Genomic DNA, 20,523 nt, shown 5'->3' with positions numbered 1-20,523 from the left:
AACAAATCCAGCCCCCAGCGCACTTATTGGGGTTTTAATTGAAATAAAGGAATGACTGAATGTCTAAATGAAGACTGACTGGGGGTTGCTGCTATGAGCCATTAATTGAATTTGAAAAAGTGTTGTTTTTTTTTCCTGGAAACAATGCTCTAAAAACTTAACTAATGTTTAGGAACTTACATAGCAGTGTATGAAAATACAACTACACCCACGGTATAGCGTGGAGAAAGTGTATCTTAAACTTTAATTTGCCTTTATGCAAAAATCTACTGGATAAACCAGAAGCATGACATTTGCGGGAGACGTCTTGCAGCAACATGGATTATTCACATGTGACACATCAACACGGTGCCGATTTCTTGACCTGTATGTCATTTAACATAATGATAATGATGGTTGGAGGAGGAGGGAGATGTTAGATGGCTGGAGAGGGCAGAGAGGTTGCGACCTGTGAAAAGGGTTGTATCAGGTTGTAGCAGGTTATCTGAGGGCGCTGATAATGGCCTTTCAGACATGCCAGGTTTGATCCTTTCACCACTGAGGAGGGAGAGTTAATCAATAGTCTGAGCGGATCAGTGATATGAGGTTACTGTATGAGTAACTAGTATGCAACCATACAACAACAATTGCCACACTGGTTTAATTGGTTGAACATTTGACAGGGTCAACATGAGAAAGAGAAAAGATCCAGTTATCAATGGGGAAAATGTTATGAGCAATAAGTCACAGAGCATTGAAATTCAAATCAATTGCACTGTATATTGATTAGACATTATGTTATTGGCTCTTTATGCAAAAAAGACCCCACATCTGGACATTTAGAAATTATGATCACAGCATGCCCTTCCTTCACAGATTAACTTGTGGGTGCAATAAACACAACTTCAAGGCATAGGCATAACATAGCTATTTTAATCAAAGCTAAGTGAAATATAGATCCCTTTCCTCCTGTGGTTCTTCACATTATGCAGACACAGAGAGAGAGAGAGAGAGAGAGAGAGAGAGAGAGAGAGATACAATACACTACCATGTTCAAAGCCAACCTTGTCAATAGTACTCACAGTGGGCTAGGGGAGTGTAATAGCACTTCCCTGATTCTACATTGATATCATATAATCCAGTGTGCCCTGTTTCAGTATCATATTTATCTAACCTGCTGGGGGACAGGGTAAGGGGGACAGTGTTCCTGCTGCTAGGAGCAGACACATTACACACTGCCTCGTGTATTCTTATTGATTACTCCCACCCCACAGCCCAGGGACCATAATTTAACTCAGCAGGCACTACAGTTAATACTGGAATTCAAACATTCCATCTACACTTCAAGAGACAAAAACAATTGACACTTTAAAAATGTGCAGGGCCTCTCTAAATGGGATCTGAAGGGAATGGATCTCCATTTTCTGGTCTGTGCTCCCCCCCCCTCCCCGTCTCCTGCTTCAGTCTCCTGCCTGTGCAGTTACCGTATTGTTTCAGAGAAGAACTGCGGACAAAGTGCTTTAAAAGAATTACAATATGTTAAGGAATTTGTTCATTGTAAGAGGGACATAAAGATATTTGTACAATTTGTTTTAGAGCTTCTCATAAGAGTGCAAAATTTTATTTTAATTTATTTCATCAAATTTGAAACATCAATAATAAAGACTTGTTTAAGAGTAGGATAACATACAAACAGCTTGATGGCAGCTGTGTAGGCATGAGTTATCTTGCTCAAAAGCACAAAGGTAACAGTAGTGGCAGGAAAGGAAGATGTCTAGCTCCTCTGCATTAAGACAGTTTGAAACTTAAAGAGCAATCACTACATTGAAACTAGATTAAATCACTGGTCTCCTGTGACATTAACATGAGAATTTGAATCAATTTAGTTGTTATCTGAAAGTCCTCTATTCTGTGGAAATGTTGGTATTAGCTGGTTTGTTCTGGGAAATTATTACAATATATTGTCAGAGGGGCTTCAGATCAACTCATTATTATGACTTTAACAACCCTGGTTAACATGGCTGATCATGATGATAGGTTCGGTGAAAGTGGCATCCACTGACATTCATGAAGCCGTGTTAAGAGAGCAAACAGCAGGGCACAAGCAAGAAATTATGCTGCTTAGTATCAGTGGAATAGATGCCACAAGAGGAGGATATGGACAAAATTATCTTGATATTGGTGTATTAAATCTGTTACTTAAATATTTAAAATCACATTTTCTCATCAAGGCAAATGTATTAAATTATTTAATTTAGAAAAATATACAGTATGTTCCCAATTACATAAGAATTTCACGTATCATTTATTTAGATACAGGAACTGAGAATCATATCTCTGAGAATTGTATTACCTATACGATTACGCAACAAGACTGTAAATTATAATATTGAATTATCATCTGGCTCTAACTGAAACCAGCTAACATTAATAAACACACAAAATGGTAATCAAGTCTACAGGTAATGAAGGCCGTTACCTATGATTCAGGTAATCAATCTAAAGATTCTGAAATGTGCTATGAAAATGTGTATGTTGATTCAGAAAGTGATCAAACCTGAATATTTTTAAACGGATGAATCTGAAGTCCACACTGCCATGCTTTTTTAAACGCTAAAATGAGCATCAGTGGGGATTAATATGCATTAATTAAATTGACTCTGTTTCCTTTAATGAGAGGGAAAGGATTTGATGTTAATGCTGTTGATCTCACGGAGGCTTCAATCCACCTAATTAAGCAGTATTCCTGCAACACACTAAAATAATCAATAAAAAAAGATATTTCATCACTGCTATGGATTGTATGTTCAGATATTCAGATAATTAAAACACATCACATGCTAGCTCACCTTAGCAATGACAAAAATAGGGCTTTTCAGTTTGGAAACATGTTTCTTTCTTTTCTTTTTTTTGGTGGAATAATTAAAAATGCCTGTTTTATCTCAGCTTTTAGTCATAGTGTGGCAGCACTCACTGTTGCATCTGTGTGTTGTGCAGAGATAGAGCGTCTGTGGAGGGCCAGGGAGCAGACTCCAGAGATCCATCCATCTCAATCTGAGGCTACAGCTGACACCTTACAAAGAGGTACAATTAATAAGGGCATTATCCAGCAGTAGGCAACAATAGAGTCCTAACGCAGAGACACCAACCTCGGGAGGCCCGGAGAGGAGAGAAAGGGAGCGTGTGTGTTTATGGGTGGGGGAAGGGCGAGCCAAAGTGCTTCAAAATGGGATGCATTACAACCAATGTCTTCAGAACATGAATTACAATCTATTATAACTGAGCCTTATGATAGATGGTACCAGCTGCTTTGTGTGCTAAATGGGTCACTTCCAACAGCTCACCGTGCACTCTTTAGGCAATACATTTTAAAACTCTGCATCTAAAAGCGTACATTTCCGATATAAAATGTAAATGATTACAATAATTCATATTTTTGGGCTGTGTCAAGCACTTTAAGCTGGGTGCTAACAAATTTAATGTTTGCTGAATAAAATAATATTTTTAAGAAGTGTAAAAGACAGACCCTTTATTGCTGTTTGTTTGGTGACAGTCCTTCAGTTCATAGAGGCATCATAAGGAGGAAATCTGAGATATCAAATACAGCATAACTGATAATGGAGCTCTCATGAAAGTGTCCTATTAGTGCAGGTTGAGTGCAGCCCTATGGTTCACAGGGGCGAGGGCGGAGACACCGCTGCACTGACATTTACAGCAATCCAGGAGTTGTTTGTGGTCACTGGACTGGAGACAAGCGCTGAACCCAAAGGTCAGAGGTCGGGGCTAAATTTCATCCACAGTGGAGGTCCCTCTGTTGTAGAAGACAAACAGAGAAAGCAGCTGAGGTGTGAAGTGTTCCTCCTGTCTGGGAAATCAATCAATCAATCGTCATGTATAAACACAACCCAGACCAAAGGAATACAGAGCAGAATAAATGTTGGTATAAAATTGTAAAAAAAAAAGGAAGAACAATGAACACATGCAGATCAATACAAAAATGAACTGAGATGTGAAACAATAGTCTGGGAACGTATTCTTAAATAATGAACTCTAATCACTTCTAAGCCTGTTCCAGTTTTTATACAGAGTCAAGAGTCCTCCACAGTGATCGTTTTATATTTTCCTGCTCATTCCACGGGGAAAGGATGAGCTTGGTTATGGATTAACGCTGTGATCAATAACAAGATAGGAGTCCGGCTCTCTAAGCTGAGGAAAATTAATTCGAAATGCAGTCAAACTCTTATCGACCCAGAGCCAGGGGTTGCTTTCATTGCAGGTAGTTGATAATCCACCAATATTGTGATGAGCGGCTAATCTCTCATTTTAAATATGACCTCCACTGCTCATAATAAAAGTTAAGACTGGCCATCCATTTGTTGTCCTCATGGCGTCGGGTGTCGGGTGGTTCTTTGTGAGCGGTAAGATTTAGTGATGCATTCCTCTGCTGTGAGTGGTAATCTTCACTTCAGAGTTTGAGTCAATTAAGCAACTTAAATATCTTGATCAGCGGTTGATTTGAACACTGTCACTGTCATCATTGCTCCGTTAGGAAAAATCTTATTTTTAAACCTATATTTGTTCCATTATACATAACCAAAACATGTCCTATAGAATAACAGTGCAGAAGAAAATGTGACAGTGTTAACTTTTGCACACTTTGCTGGAGCAAAAAGCTGTTTTGTGCAGCTAATATGAGAACAATGTCAAGAAATGCATTACACAAATGAAAGGTTTGCTAAACATTCAGGGTTATCAGTTTGAAGTCATTTTCACCACTAAATGCAAGATTGAATCTTCTTAACTCAAATCAGAAAGAAATTTAGTCAATTATCATAAATGGAACGTCTATGTATTTGCATTCTTTCCCCACACAATTCACAAAGGCAATGCATAAATTGTTGTAACAATTTAATTTTCCTGAAACATCCTTTGCTTGTATTCTCGGTTAATTGGAGAAAAAAATTTGCAAAATCTGGTAAACAGGAAGGAAAACAGGCAAATAACTTTAATTTTCCTCCTCTTTAGTTTTTTTAGTTTCTTCTTCTTTTTTTACACACAGTTTGAGAATAATAAGGTCAACAACAGCTTGTCTTGTTGATTATGTTTTTAGGCAAAAACGGTATTGTTTTTCATGTAATAAGGCCATTCAACTCTCTACTGGGTCAATCGTCCTTTCCAATCACCCAATCAAAAGGTTTCCCTCCATGATACATGGCAGCACTTATGATGTGTCTTGGTCACCTCCAGCCAAACATTATGAACAAAACCTTAATCAGTAAAGAGCAGAGGAAAAGTGGTGTTATGCAAGTTTAAAATCAGAAGCAAAAACAAAGCAGGTTAATTGATGATCAACACAGTCTGACTTTAATGAGGGCCTGTTGCCCACGGCCAGGCCCAGTTCAGTATATACGGGACTTTCTCCTGACTGCTCTGCCTTCTTTGATCTTGTTTGCTTTTTCCACTGCTGGGACTGTCATTGTTGGTTTTAATTACTTCACCACCAAATGGTACAGATGAAAGATAGGTGTCTGTAATTAATAAAATTTCCATAAATTTGAATCACTAACCAGTCTCATTAGCTCATGCCTTTTGTCTTGACTGAAGTTCCCATGTCATCTTTTTCCAACTCTAACTATACAGAATAATATTACTTAAGGGCAGGGAATCACTTGATATGCACCATATTTTCTGATAATCAAATTTCACTGTAGGCAATTAAATGCAGCACATACTGTAGTCCTACTCAAATGACTGAGGTCAACTTGAAGAAAAATGCCCATTGTTGTATTAAACCATTCTAAAACTCTAAAGTCTATTCAATTAGTCGTTTCAGAAGAACACAGGCATGTGGATTTAATTCAAGCTCAAATATATAATCAAATTGCTGAAGAACTCATCTTTGATCATGTGTAATCAGGATCAGGGCTGTGTGGTACATCTCTGGGCCACAAACTAAATGAGTTGCAATGCTGATGGCACTTACTGGGTTGGATGGTAGTCAGCTTGGCAGTAAGAGAGCTGTGGTGTATTCACATGACAAAAAAAGGACAGTTACACAGAGGGGTATTTCATGGAGAAAACACCTGTTGTTTTGATGACTTTAAATATGTTTCCAACTTGGGCTCTGACTTAAATTCTGATCAGAGATGTGCTTTGAATGTGATCCTGGCTGGTGAAAGGCTTTTTCTTTTTTTTAAAAAAAAAATAAAGGTAAACATAAGAGCATTTTTAAAATGTATATGAATTTAACAAGTATCCAGCAAAACTCTTGAAGGTACAATTGTGAATATTTTTTCAGGCTAACAGCAATACAAAAATCATTTTTTATTCAGTAATTCAATCATCAATAATTCATTGCATTCCCGCATAAAAATTCACTATTTTAAATATAATAAAGACATACTTCCATCAACATTGTAATTCTTTTTCCTGTTTACCTACAGAGTAAAAATTGAAGCTATTCTCAATTATAGCAGACCAGGTCAGACACAGGGAAGCAAGTCTTTGTTGCTTTGTGACAGAGCTCTATAATCTTGTGGAGAACAGCCTATCATTACCAGGCAGTGTGGTAATAGAGTGACATGGATGCTATGGGGAGCAATTGATTCCACACATCAATCAGTAGGGAAACTCATCTTAACGATTGCAGAGAAGTGGCTTGTTTGTCCTCAACATCCTGATAAATGCTAACATGGAAGCAGCACACAAAACCTGCAGCTGAATTAAGGGGTAGTTACCCATCACAAGAAATTCATTAGTCTGGTCCGACTTTGCCCGCGTCTTCCTTCTGATATTTTCAAACATGCAGATGTATACTGAAGTTCTCCAGCTCTGATGAAATGGTAAAAGAGTAATTGCCTCTTAACAACAGAGTGAACTCTGCTTTTAATTCAGACCATTAATCTTGCATATCAATGATATTTTTGAACACTGCAACATTGTATTTAGCTATCCTTGTTAATGAATGATGTTACAGAGATTTTCATTCATAGGAAAATCAATGAGAAGCATGCATTCTTTAAAATGTATTTCTTGATATATTGTTGACTTTTTAAATACACAGTTTTCTTTATGGTCCTTTGAGGACTTTCCTTTTTTTCTACCAATGAAACGGCACTCTGCTGCATCGCTCTCTTTCTTCAAGATTTCTCTGCTATGTCTTTATCCTTAGACATCTGTGCTAGTTATTATAAAAAACGACGCAGCTGGATGCAGAGAATATACTATCTTCCACTCTAAAAGGGAAGGGTCCCACCTGATTAAGAAGGGCAGGGGAAAGACTTTGGCAGGCCAATGGGAGAGGTCAAGGATAGACCAGCCAGTTTCACTCCCCCACCACATCATTTTTGTATGACAGCACCACCCTAAGGTTGAAGTTCACAGAGACTTTTCATGAACAGAGTGCTTAACGTCAAACACAAGATTAAAGCGGGGGTGTCGCATCTTGGCAGGACCAAATGAAAATATCAACTGCTAAGCCCCCCTCTGAAAAGCCAGGGGACAGGTATCTAATATTAGAGAGTAAGCCTAGTTAGCAAAGGCGGCCTGCTGCTTTCCACGTTCTCAGTGGTGGTCAAAAGGCCAGACTAGCTTTGGAATTGCTTTATTGGTGAAATATATTACAGTAGAGGCCTGCAGAACTACCTTATTAAGAAGGCACAGAAGAGATGCCCTCATGACATATAGCAGGAACTGAGGACATTTCCATATTACTGAATAAAATACAATCTTAGATTCTATTTTATTTGCTGCGCACCAAAAGTCAAGCCAATAAAAAATTTGCATGTACAAACATTTACTCGGTAGTTCATAATTTAGAATTAATACTAGAAAAAATTAAGAGAGGAGTAAATGTAAAAAGAAATACTGAATAAAAATTAAATCGAGCATGCTGTGTGAGTTCATTTACTATTATAGAATATTACTGAGTCCTTCTTTAACATTTTTAAGTCATGAAACTGCGGTGAACCTCGCTATCTAATATACATTAAAACAAATGAACTGTCAAAACGGCGAGCAGTAAACTTAGGATTTGAGGGAACACATTTTAGAGAGGAGCCATTTTGTAGTACACAAATGACTTGTTTTCTTCCCTCGCAGTGTAGCAACAGAAGCTGGTGCTTCAGCTCTTTAAGTGGCTTGGAAGCATAAAAGAGGCTTATCTGCCCCTCTCATTTCTTCAGCCACATAATCAGATGACCTGAGGAGAGCTAAAGAGAAACAAAGACAGTCAACACTTACTCCATTTCTCTATCTATCTATCTATCTATCTATCTATCTATCTATCTATCTATCTATCTATCTATCTATCTATCTATCTATCTATCTATCTATCTATCTATCTATCTATCTATCTATCTATCTGGATCATTTCCTTAAGAGACAATTTGTGTTGGACTTCAAAGAGACAATTTTTTGTAAAGAAATACAACTGGAAGGAACAAAATTCCTTCCTCCTGTTTAAAATAAAGAGAGGCAAAGTTCATGACCTGAGTTCATCCAGTTTGGAGTGAAGACATAAATTAATACACAGGAGTCTGACCACATAGAAACTTTGCGAGTATAATGGGAGTATTATGGAACTTATTTCTGATGGATTTCAGACAGCATTTTTCCTCTATTTATTTTACAATTTTAGTTTAATGCATGCACATAAATAAAGAAAAACATAATGTAAATAATCAGAACTAGAAGAATTTGGAATCAAAGGCAATACAATTATTTGAATAGAAATTTAGAAAAATATACAAATGTCCCTCACACCGCTTCTTCTTTTCAGTTTGACATTGTAGGTAAATAAAATGCTTAAAGATATTTTCTCCCATATGATCCTTGGCAATGGCTAGTTTTTCTGTAACATAGCACTATTTATAATCAGAAACTCTAGTAAGACATGAAGCTGATCTCGAAGGCTTTTCTATAATCCCTCCCCTGGAAGTGGTCTTTATTGGAAGGCTAGTTTGTGATGGGCTCACCCAGTAGCACAATGTTGCAGTGGGATACAGCATTCAGCTTAAGCCAACTTATCAACTACATTCAAAGCACATCCATTGAGCTATGTGGGGAGACTTTTTGCAGATCTATTAAAAATACTCTTATCTGTATTTAGCATATGCTGTGTATGTCAGTGCTGGCAGCTTTAGACGGATTTACACTCAAAACACCTCAAGCTATTCTTGAGCTGAAACTACTGATAACATTCTGAAACTTCTGCAGACAAGCAGGTTTTACAAACAGATAAATTCATTCAACATACTGTTATATCATTTTCTTTACTTATTGTCATTTTTTGTTGCACAGTGACTGTTTTTAAATACCAGTTTTACCCTTTTTCTATAGAGTTTTTTCCCCCCCTTTTGGAAATTATTTCCACCTGTATATAAATGAAAGCTGATTTTAATATTTAGCTGAAGGAGTTTGTTTATTGTTTGAGAGCAATAAAAAGCTACACTGGAAGATTTGCTCTCATCATACTTACATTAAATAACATCTCACAATGTTGCCGAAACATGGAAGATAATTTCCACACATTTTAAGGCCACATTTTTACTGTTGAAGAAGGGACATATTTTTTTTAATTTCCTTTTATTTTTTTCATTTTGTTTTATATAAATGAGAGCGAAAATAGGAGTTTCCTGGGTATAAAAGAAACAGTCAGACGAGGCAGTCAGTATAAAAGAATTGTTGTTGCTAGTTAACAAGAAGTTTTGGAATCCAGCAGCAAATAATGTAGAAATAATCCACGCGTGAAGCTTTCAGTGCATTTCAGTGGGAAGTCCTTCAGAGGAAACGCTGGGGCTGCAGAAAGCCTCACAGTCTCTCTTTCTTTCTGTTTTCTTTCTTTGCAACAGACAAGCCCTATTTGTACTGCGGAGTAATTACTATTAGACTGAGGCAAGCACATATTTACTTTAACTAAAACGTAATTAAAGCAAGATTTGTTAAAATTTAAAAAATACACAAATTGATTTAGGGCTTTCTCATGTTGCATGACACATTTTAAAGAAGATTTAATTTTCATGCTGCAAAAAAGTCAAAAGAGATGTGTGGAGAATTTATGTATTCACAATATTAGCATGACTTAACTTGCTGTTCTACTTTTCCAATATTTTTGTTGTTGCTCTGATTTTTTTTTTTTATGCCTAAAGTATTTATCTATCTATTTTTTTCAATTGCAAGCAAACCTTTATTTAACTCTGCTCTCTGGGCTGTAGAGGTTTGGCCTTTGAAGCGATTGAGAAAGAGCACCGTTATTCATGCTGCATTCAATGCTGAGAACTGAGACTCCAAAAACAGCAGTATCCTCTCATACCTGTTGAGAACACTTTCATCCTTAATGGGCTCATTAGCCACATTGTTAATTGAGTGCTATTCAGGCCAACATCAAAGCTAATAATAATTGTTTACTTACTTCCTTACTTCGCCAAAATAGACCCAACTGTGGCATAATGCTGCTCTCTTACAAGGTATATGTTTATAAAGGGACCTATGTTTCTGAATGGACTGAAATGCAATCCAAAAAACACTCACCACTAAAAGTCTCACTTCAACAGTTCTGCTTTATTTGGGGATTTGAAGAACTGCACTGCTGCAATTTGGTTGAATGCAAAACTTTTCTCTTCCTAAAAAAAAGTCAGTGGAAAATATACCAATACATTTAAAAATCACAGCCTTTTAAATTTTTTTACACCTTTAAAATAAATATTGTGATGTGAAAATCAAAATTTTTGTTATGTTCCAGATATAAAATAAATATAGACTGGGTTATGTTAAATTATTTAATAAATAACAAATACCTGCTAGATATAACTAATAATAATAATAATAATAATAATAATAATAATAATATTAAACATTTATATGTAAAGACATACATTTTATTTTCTGAGTTCTTGTCCTGTAAGTTTTCTCCTCCCACACGCTGCTGCCACATTAGTGGATAATGGGATCCGAAAATGGAAGCTAACTCATTGGAATTAAATTTATCAGCATGTGCTCAGAGGTAATAAGCTGTCAGTTATAAAATGAAGATTTGTATTTAGATATATGATAGGAAGAAAAATGAATAGGCAAAATAAATGAAGCTGCTTTACAACTAAATTACTTATTTGGAGCCAACAGACCACGAAGAGAATCATGATGATGACAATGATTATTGCAGATAATATTCTCCCTATGGAGGTGAAGATAGCAAATATGAAATAATTATGTAACGTGGGCCCACAAAGAGTTAACAGGACGGAATATTTGCAGAAATGTTTTGATAGAAGGGACCAAACCTTGAGGCATTATCAAACATTATAATGTAGGAAATCTAATTAGGAATGAGGGGGGATGTTACTCTAAGACACACTGATCAAAACCAGACAACTGCTAAGACTGACATATTTAGCATTAATGTTTATACAGAGGAATATTATAAACCACAAACATCTCACTACTAATTTTAACCATCATGACAATCAAGTCGTCATCGTGCTAATTGTGTAAATATAAATGTAAAAACTTTATAAAACGTTTAGTTTACAATCCTCTGCCTAAATGGCTCTCACTTTAAGTACAGTTACAGCACAGTGGAGAAGCTGAATATATCCTTTTCAAACTGAAAATTTCATCATAGCAGGATTTCTATTTTTAAAAGGCTGAGCTGATGAAAGCTGGTCTAAGTTACAACCAAGCTTGGGGCTAAGGCAGCTGAATTTCAATTGATTAGGTACCCATGCATGATGAAAGTTTTTAAAAATGACACCATAGTCACAACATTTCAAAGAGAACAATCCCTGCTGTATTCCAGGATACTGCAAATGTGCCAGAAACCACATGAGAGAATTAGATAAGAGGGAAGTGAATACAACTGGTTAAAACAGAAGCAAATTCAAACACATAAATTCTAACAATATATGACAGTAACTGTCTTATTAGTGCTTATTTTCTTCTGGTTGCCCAATAACTAATTTGTAGTTTGTCTAATATGTCATTTTGTTATTTACAGCTGAGTTGACGGCTGTGAATTGTTATTATTTACCCGTTTTGTGTATTAATGAAACCATTTCTGACTGAACAAAGAGTTTTGGAGCACTCTGGATGAGATTTATGTTGTGTTGATGAAATAAAACAGGCATGATGGCCAAGATGAAAAAGAAATCCCTATAAAAATAAATGCTTGAAGCTATAGAATTAGAAGTGTTCACTATTTTGACAACTGCAAAACCTTTTTGTGTGCAGCAACGGTGCACAATTGATATAATCGGAAAGCTGCTGTAGGTTTTAATATATATCACTTATTGAGAGAGAAGGAGATGATAGATATGTTCTTTCATCCGAGCAGGTTGGTGTAAACAAGCAAAGAAAAGTGTATTAAAAAATGCTGTGTCTATAGGACTCATGTCTGACGCCTGTCAAATCATTAAAAAGGAGAGGTACTGTTATCAAATGCTTGGGATCAGCAATAGTGGTGGCACATCACTGAGATGAGGTATGTCTTCCATGGGGGCAACTTGAGGGCCTTTTGTGAATTTATAGAGTACGATAAAATCAGCTTCATATTTCTCCACGAAATCGGCTGATGAAAGCAGCCTGAGAGAGAATTACATGGCAAGAGTTTTGTCACCAGACCCATAGGCTTTATAGGCTGGGAATTGAAAAAGGTAATGAGAAAAACCATGCTGCCGGTTGGCTGTGTTTAATAAGTCATCATGCCTCTATCTATTGTTAGTCGCACAGACCCCACCAAGATTGTGTTTTCACCATACTTAATACTCTGCAGCCAGAAGGCATTTCAATGGATATAATATATCCAGCACAGTGGAGCAGGCTAGCAGCTTATAGCACGGACACCATTACACAGAGTTGTGTGATAACAGTGAACAAAGAACAAAGTCTAAAAAATGAGACTGTTCTCCAGTTGCCTCTCTTCTTGAAGTATATGTGATTGCAATTAAGATAGATGGCTTTACCAAAAAAATAAATAAAAAAAGCCAATTCTGGGACATGGTAATTATGTGCAGAACTTACAAGTAAAACTGTCCCTCCCTGCACGCTGCCCACTACAAGTATGTGCATTTGTGCAAACACACAGCACTCAGGCAGAAGCCGACAGCAAGATAAAGAGTGACGTAAATGCTGCGGTCCTCAGGATACCAAGGATGATACTTGGCAGATGTATTTTTCTCCTTTTTTAAATTGGTTCATCTCATAACTCATCAAACAAATTCCCGCCATCCCAGTGATCTCTTTATTCTCCTCACAGATTTTCTGTCTCTGAGTAAACTCAGCACATAGGCAAAAAAGAAAGAAAAGCAAAAGCCTGAAGGAAAATGAATTTAAATGTGAGTTGGTGATGAATGGTTGAACTGATTTTCTGGCAAGAATTAAAGCTTTGTAACGACACTTGACACACATTAGATGAAAGGGAGTGAAAAGTAAAATAAAAATAGATAAAAAAGGACTACTTTTTACAGTTTGTGACACATAATAGGCTATATTTTCCATTTTGACAGCACACTCTAGAGCTACCTTTTGTCTTTATGTCATTGCCTCTGGGTATGCATCCAAACAACACTATTACTACACTCAAACCTGGCCAGACTGTTTGTTGTACACTTGTACACTTCCATCTACTTACATGAGCAGACCTGTTTTAAAAGACAGGCTTGTCACATACTCTGATCAACAAGAGTCAGTCAGAGGGATTTCTGAACCGTGTGGAGTTTTTAACATGGAAATTGGCTTTGAACCCCATCTGCACAGGTCAGCACATCTTTGGGCAAAGCTCTGCTACTGCTGACAGGGAAAATGAACCATCAATTCCTTATAATGTGGCCTGATTATTATCCTACTTACCCCCCACAAATTCAAACTTAGTGAATTTCTGCGCCGTTTGAAATCTGTAAATTCGCAGACAGGGAAGGCCTAATAGCTTTGTTATTTGGTTTTCAAATGACAAGTCAAATAGAAGCACCACCGACATTGCAATTCTAAAGTAAGTAAAACCTATCAACAAACCACTTTTAAAACGGTGCATTGTGGCTTTACCAGCACACTCCAACACATCTAATGTCCAATATTTGAGAAACCATATCTATCTGATAACAATGCTCTACATCTGAGATCAACAAGGCCACACAAATCTTTTAGTGAATGAAAGTGAGTTGGTCTTAGTATCACTTTTAAGTTTATCATAAAATTATGTCATCACAAAATGATTAAAAATATATCCTACCTGTGTAGAAATGTTGATTTCAGACCCAAAAACCAAAAATTAAAAAAAGAATAATAAAAATTTAGATTAGATAAATGTTGATACATAAGACTCTTGACAAGTGAAATGGGACTCTGACTGTGGCACATGATACAAACCAGAGCAAAGTTTGAATGTGTGAAGTGTGTTCAGCAACTTCGGGAAGGGATCTGTCAACGTCCAATCTGGGATGTCTTTATTTGACACGATTGGTTTTGTTAGGTTTCCTGAGTCAGTCCAGCCCGCTGGTGTCCCTTTCACCCCTAAAAGCAGCTGGGCCCTGACCCTTGCAGCGCTGGCCCTCAAAGCTGAGCTCTTTTCAGCTCAGGCGTATAGGGAACCTCCCTGTTCCCTCCCACCAGCAACATCCCATTCAGTTGCAGAGATAACTTTATTCATCTTGTGCATCATTGTATCCAGTTGAATGCAGAAACTATGCAGACACTCGAGTGAATTGAGCTAGCGTGCGTGCATGTGTTAAGGACAGGAAAGAAGGGGAGGTGTTATGTCTTAATTTCTCCATTTTGACAGAAAATGCATGCGTGGCTTCACTTTGAAAAACTACCTCCAGCCTTTTCATTTCAGTATAAGTACTTGCAGTTTACCTGAAGTATCAAATTTGAGAAAGATGGTGTTATGATTACATGCCGGGGCTTAAAATATTGTAATCACGCCAGAGATTCCCAATATATTTTGACAATTACACCAATGTCTGCAGATGATCTGTTACTGGTGTTAATTTACATGAAAGTGATAAACAGCTATTTTTTTCCCTTTTTTTTTATTCAGTAAACTCTCTGCTCTCCTATTTCTGATTTAGCGATAGGCAGCTGGTGGGGACAGTTGAGCTTATTTTCACCTGCCTAACACCAAAACAGCACTAGGACCACCCTGCTCTTCTCTCATCATTCATATTCAAGCCAGGGCCTCTTGACAAGTCTGCTGATCTCACTCAATGTTTTGTGATTTGGACAATACGTTTTCACTGTGTGGGCAAAAATGCTGAGGCCATCACACTTCTCGAGGCTAGTCTTGTGAGACTCAACTGAGGCAGAAGCTCTGAATTATTCCTTCTCTGTGAGAGTTATGCTTGTCAGTGGATCTCCCTGATCCCAGATAAGTCTAATGCTGCAGTCAGAGTACGGGCACCTGTGTTTCTATACTAATATGGCCTATTTGAGTTTAAGCTGTGAAGGTAGTGTGAAGGTACATAAAAGTTGTTTGTCATACGACCCACACTTTATATATATAAATTATGCTGCACTCCTCATCTTTTGCTTTTTAAATACTGATGACTTTGTTATTTAATCTCAGTCTAAAGCTGTTTATTTTTGGTTATTTTGAATAGAAAGTCAGCAATAAGATCAACAAATACAAAGTTCACTATAACATTTACATGATGTTGTTCCTTTATATTGAATTTTTATATGACATTTTCAAAAAATAAGGCATTAATGCTAGGGATGTGCAATGAATTATGGCAATAAGTTGGTAGTAATGCTGAAATATTGTAAAATGGACATCAGTCATATTTTATTTAACATTAGACCTAGTGGATGCAAGTGGAGACAGCTATTTAATCATATATGTAATTTAAGGACATTTTAAGTCACCAAACAAATGTAGGAGGCTTGAATCACACCCAATACAAATGTTAAAAACTTCTTTCCCAAACTTCAAGTTATCCTCACCTCTTTTAAAATGTGTTTTTATGCCATATGAAGAGCAATGATACTCGAAAATATGATTCTTCATAAAGAGCGTGAATATATGTGCAGTGGCCATTGGTCGAAATCCTTTTGGGGATTTCGATATCTAAAAGAGAGAGGTTTATACATTAGCGCTGTAGTTGCAAAACACTGTTGATATTCAAATGATTATTGTGTAAAATCTGGGATAAGCTTCTGTGTGAGAGCTCTTCTAAGTGCCTACAACTATTGCTAATTCCCCTCGCCATTGTGGGCTGAACAAAGGCCTTAATCCCATTTCACTTTTGCAGAAGGCTGGGGCTATTTTCCCTCTCATAAACCAACAACACTCCCCCTAGCCAGAGCTGAGAGGTTCTGAGAAAGGGGCCAGTGTGTGTATACTTCAAGGCTTTTTTGTCCAACTTGGCTAGTGCTCTGCATAAACTTTTAAGTGGTCCCAGTAGGCCTCAAACACCTTTTGGCAGAAAAAATAAGCTACCACAAACTGTAAAAAGGAAACCAAACACTCTCTTAACCTGGACAATACAAAAGAAAATATATGAAGTCTTTTATAACTCAGATTGGGTCTGGGCTGCAAAGAGTTAACATGTTTTTTTCATGCACTAGTAAAGGAACTTTCATTCTTCTGAAAGAAGCTCTCTTTCTCTGCATTGTAAATCCTTTAATACATTATTTATAACATGGTGGTCCACTATCAAAGCAAGTGAAGTAGGACAGGATTCAGTTCTTGTACTTTGTAGTTTAGCTTTAGCTTGCAGCGGAAAATAAAACCACTTCTCTGACTTTGACATAATATTTTCCTTTGTTTTTCAACCCACTTCATTTCTACCTTTCAAATTTATGGTTTAATTAAAACAAGTAACAGTTTTGTCCATTCAATTATAATTACATCACAGAGTCCTGACGGCAAATGTGAATATCATCAAGAAAAAAACTGCTTTTACTATTTAATGATAAAAAACATGACCGTCATTTAATTTTGATGCACCACCTAAAGATGATTTAATATCTGCTTTAATTATAACCAGAGATTAAATACCTTCTAAATACAGAAATTATGTTATGGATGATTATTATGGTAAATGTATATAAAGATGGTCTTTAAAAGCAGTTTTTCCCTATTTAACAGAATTTTGTAAATAATAGTACATGTTCAATAGAGTTCTTGGGTTTGTATAGAAATGGTACAGCTCCCTGGAACAGACAGCAATGCCACAAGCCCAGTTGTTTAGTGAGTAAGTGATGGCTTCATTCAGTTGCTGTGTCATGCGGTGCATGTGAACCAGCATGCAGACCAGCATGTGGCCTGTGTTGGCTCATGTTAGGTGTGTAGTTAGAGGGTCTACTTGCACTTAAAAAGGAGGGGCACGACAAATACAAATCAGCCAGGAATTTTCTTCAACAGCCAGACAAACCACCCTCCTTTAATCTTTAAATTTCAATTAGACACCCATGAAGTGCAAACAAATCACAAACCTGTCAGTGTACACAATACAGTGTAAAGAATCTGCAAATTACATGCAGTGTAGACAAGCTGCACCCCTTCATACAAAGCTGCTGGGCTGAGTTGTCTAAAAAGCTTCACATCACCCAGATCATATTTGCGCCATTGACTTATAGTGTAATAAAGAGGATCTCTTTGCTAAGATGCCCACTGGAATCCAGAACTGTTAGCTTAATATCCACTGGGATCCACTGAGGTGAGTGTAGCCTTTCACGTACAATACTCAGTCCTGGAAAATGATACGTCTTTGCTTGATGTTAATGGTTTGTAACATCCCAAGATAGCAAAATTTATCTCTGGAAAACCTGGCACTAATGATATTTCCCTTGCTCAAGTTGACGGAGAGAAAAGCCATGGTTAAAGTATTATTGAATTTTTACACATGCATACAGGGAGTCATGTATCAATTTCTACCAACTCTTATCCGCACAGAGGACCACCTGAGGCTTTTTAGGGGGATGTGGATTACTTGCCCTACCTGCTTTCCAGTGACTGACTTTAAAATGAACATTAATGAAACAAGTACAAAAATACAAATACAATACAACTGCCACAACCAAATTATAAACAAAAAACATTTTTTAAATAGTGGTACACAACATAGAAACTGTTGCTTATTATATCATTAATGATTTGTTTAACAATCCGTACCTTAGTTTAGAATTTTTGGTGAACTAATTTTGGCTTTTGCCATGTTTAAGGATTACGTGGCAAATTCTGCATCGTTTTTGCTGTTGGATTGAATGATCTAAATGTGGGATTATGAGGAAAAAAGTTTAAATTATGACCATAACTATGTGTTCTTGTTGCCTAACATCAACCATATACTTTGTGTGCCATGACCACTAACCTAAACAAAGTAGCTTTAGTTGCCTAAACCTAAACTAAACCTTAACCATGTTGTATTTGTCATGAGCAGATATTGTCGGGACAATCATTGGAATAACTTTGGCAGTAAACGCTCAAAAATGTTGTCACAGAACGTAATCTGGGTTTTTAAGAAATTGTCCAATATCAGCGGTCTGTCTGGTGAGTGGGTTGTGTAAAAATGATCTTTACAACCAACATGTTGTGAGTTTCCCCACAGAAAATGTCCTGGCAGTAGAATCTGGCAGTCATATCATTTGCAGGGTGTCCTGATTCAGTTTACTCAAATCCATTCAGTTGAATACTGCCTGTTAGTGCAAAATCAAACCTAACTCCACAAACTCATTCATCTGGCTTTCAATGTAGTGATCACAGAACCCTCTAAGATACTGAGAAACACTGTGTGAGCATTTGGTCAAATTGTAGTGGACACTTGTTTTGCTACTTCTGATCCTCTTCTGGCTACAGAATTATAGTTTTTTCCATTAAGAGCGAGTTTCAAAGTGCATTTCTGGCACCTTTCCTAAAAGTTAGAAATCAGAAAATATAGCCTTTAATGTCAATAGTGTTTAATGTTCCTGCGAGGAGATTTTCACTCCCAAACACAGATGTATTAGTTGAAGGTAGAAAAGTTTTCGGAAGGAAATACCACTTTGAAAAGTTAAAAGCTTACAAATTCTTCTCTAATACATTTTTCAACTGTCATAATACTTTAAAACATACTGTTTACCATTTGCTTAGAACAACAACTTGTTTTTGTTATTTTATTGAACCTGTGATAATTGCTGAACTTTACTGATACAACATTAATCACTATGAACACTTCTGGGTAGAGTGTGTCTCTCAACAAAAAAAATGTTGATTAAAATAAAATGAATACCATGCATTTCAGATGGGAGGCAGTAATGCAATTCTTTATAATACAGAGTTACTGATGCTTGTTTATCTATGTAATCATGTCATGTCATCCAAAGTTAATGAAATACCATTAGTAGATGGAAAGACACTGATTCACTTTATTTTGCTATCTTGTCTTCTCTAGTAAAGCAGAACATATGAAAATACTTCCCTGAGGAAATAAATCCAACAGAGGAGAATATAAGGGAGGACAGAAATTCCTATCCCACTGTACTCTGGATCTTGCAAACTTCGCTGTTGTCCTGAGGATGTTGTAGACAGTCGTGTGCCTTCTACAACACAAATGGGAGTCATGAGCTAATGAAGAATTTCACTGAGAGGTAAAAGCACATGCAGAGGTTGTTACCCACTGATCTTACCCCCAAATGTGAAGTCACCCTTACCAAAGAGTAGCTAATGCAAAGACATAATTCCTCACCAGCTTTCCACCTGTAAAAACGGCCAAAGTGTGTTTGATGAAACTCAAACAACCAAGCAGTGTAGTCAGGGACATCTGGTTATTTGCTTGGATGTATGGTATATTTTTGTGTATTGGGATGTGTGTCCAGTACTGAGTTTGGATTGCCTATATCAAGGATACCTCACATAACTTTCACACTACATTGAGTTTTGGAATAACCTGTATTTATTACACAGAACCATCTGGGAAGCTGTAGTTGGAAAGTGATTGGAAAAAATCAGATGAACAATCATTTAACATAATCAAATGTTCATGAGATCCAGTAGGTCCTCACAGGATGCTGAATCATCCGATCCCATTGTGGTTGGACACAAGCGCATAGCTTGAAGCCTGGCAATATGGATTCTTGTGATCTCGCTTTTGCACTCTAGATTATGTGCACACAGTACTGGGACTCATACATGAATCATTTGTACACACAGGTGTAATCTTAAACAGCAATTTACCAACATTTGTGGCATTCATCAATACTTTCGTACTTCCCATTTGCTTGATTTTTGCTTGCTTGTAAGATCAAAATTTAAGTACCCTAGAGTAAGTCAATATGCACAAAAGCCAAATTGCATTTTGTGGTGTGAAATATTAATAATGATAAAAAAATCGATTTAAAAATGTTTTCCAATTATTTATTAATGCAATACTTTAAATGTTTAAACTTATTAAAGATGAATTGATTACCAAGGCCAATTCTTCAAAACCTGTGTGCCATTTTGGAGCCTCAATTTAGATCAGGGACAAAAACGATCTAATCCCAATCCAATTCCTCTGCAAGTACTCACTACTATTGCTGTCCTGGCTACTGGGACCTTCAGGAGAGAGACTGATGATAGGTCTGACATATCCCAGT

The 20,523-nt window shown here is 36.8% G+C and overlaps 1 long non-coding RNA gene across 1 annotated transcript in view; it reads right to left on the bottom strand.

Annotated features, from left to right (window-relative positions):
• LOC127353566 (uncharacterized) overlaps positions 1-20,523 on the bottom strand; it is a 101,630-nt gene that overhangs the window by 1,959 nt on the left and 79,148 nt on the right. Inside the window, exon 6 of the long non-coding RNA XR_007881315.1 lies at positions 2,954-3,790. This is a non-coding gene — a long non-coding RNA (uncharacterized LOC127353566). The remainder of the gene's footprint in view (positions 1-2,953; positions 3,791-20,523) is intronic.

Source organism: Dicentrarchus labrax, unplaced genomic scaffold (genome assembly GCF_905237075.1).
Source record: "Dicentrarchus labrax unplaced genomic scaffold, dlabrax2021, whole genome shotgun sequence".
In the NCBI taxonomy this organism is placed as follows: domain Eukaryota; kingdom Metazoa; phylum Chordata; class Actinopteri; family Moronidae; genus Dicentrarchus; species Dicentrarchus labrax.
This window is presented reverse-complemented; position numbering and strand designations above follow the sequence as displayed.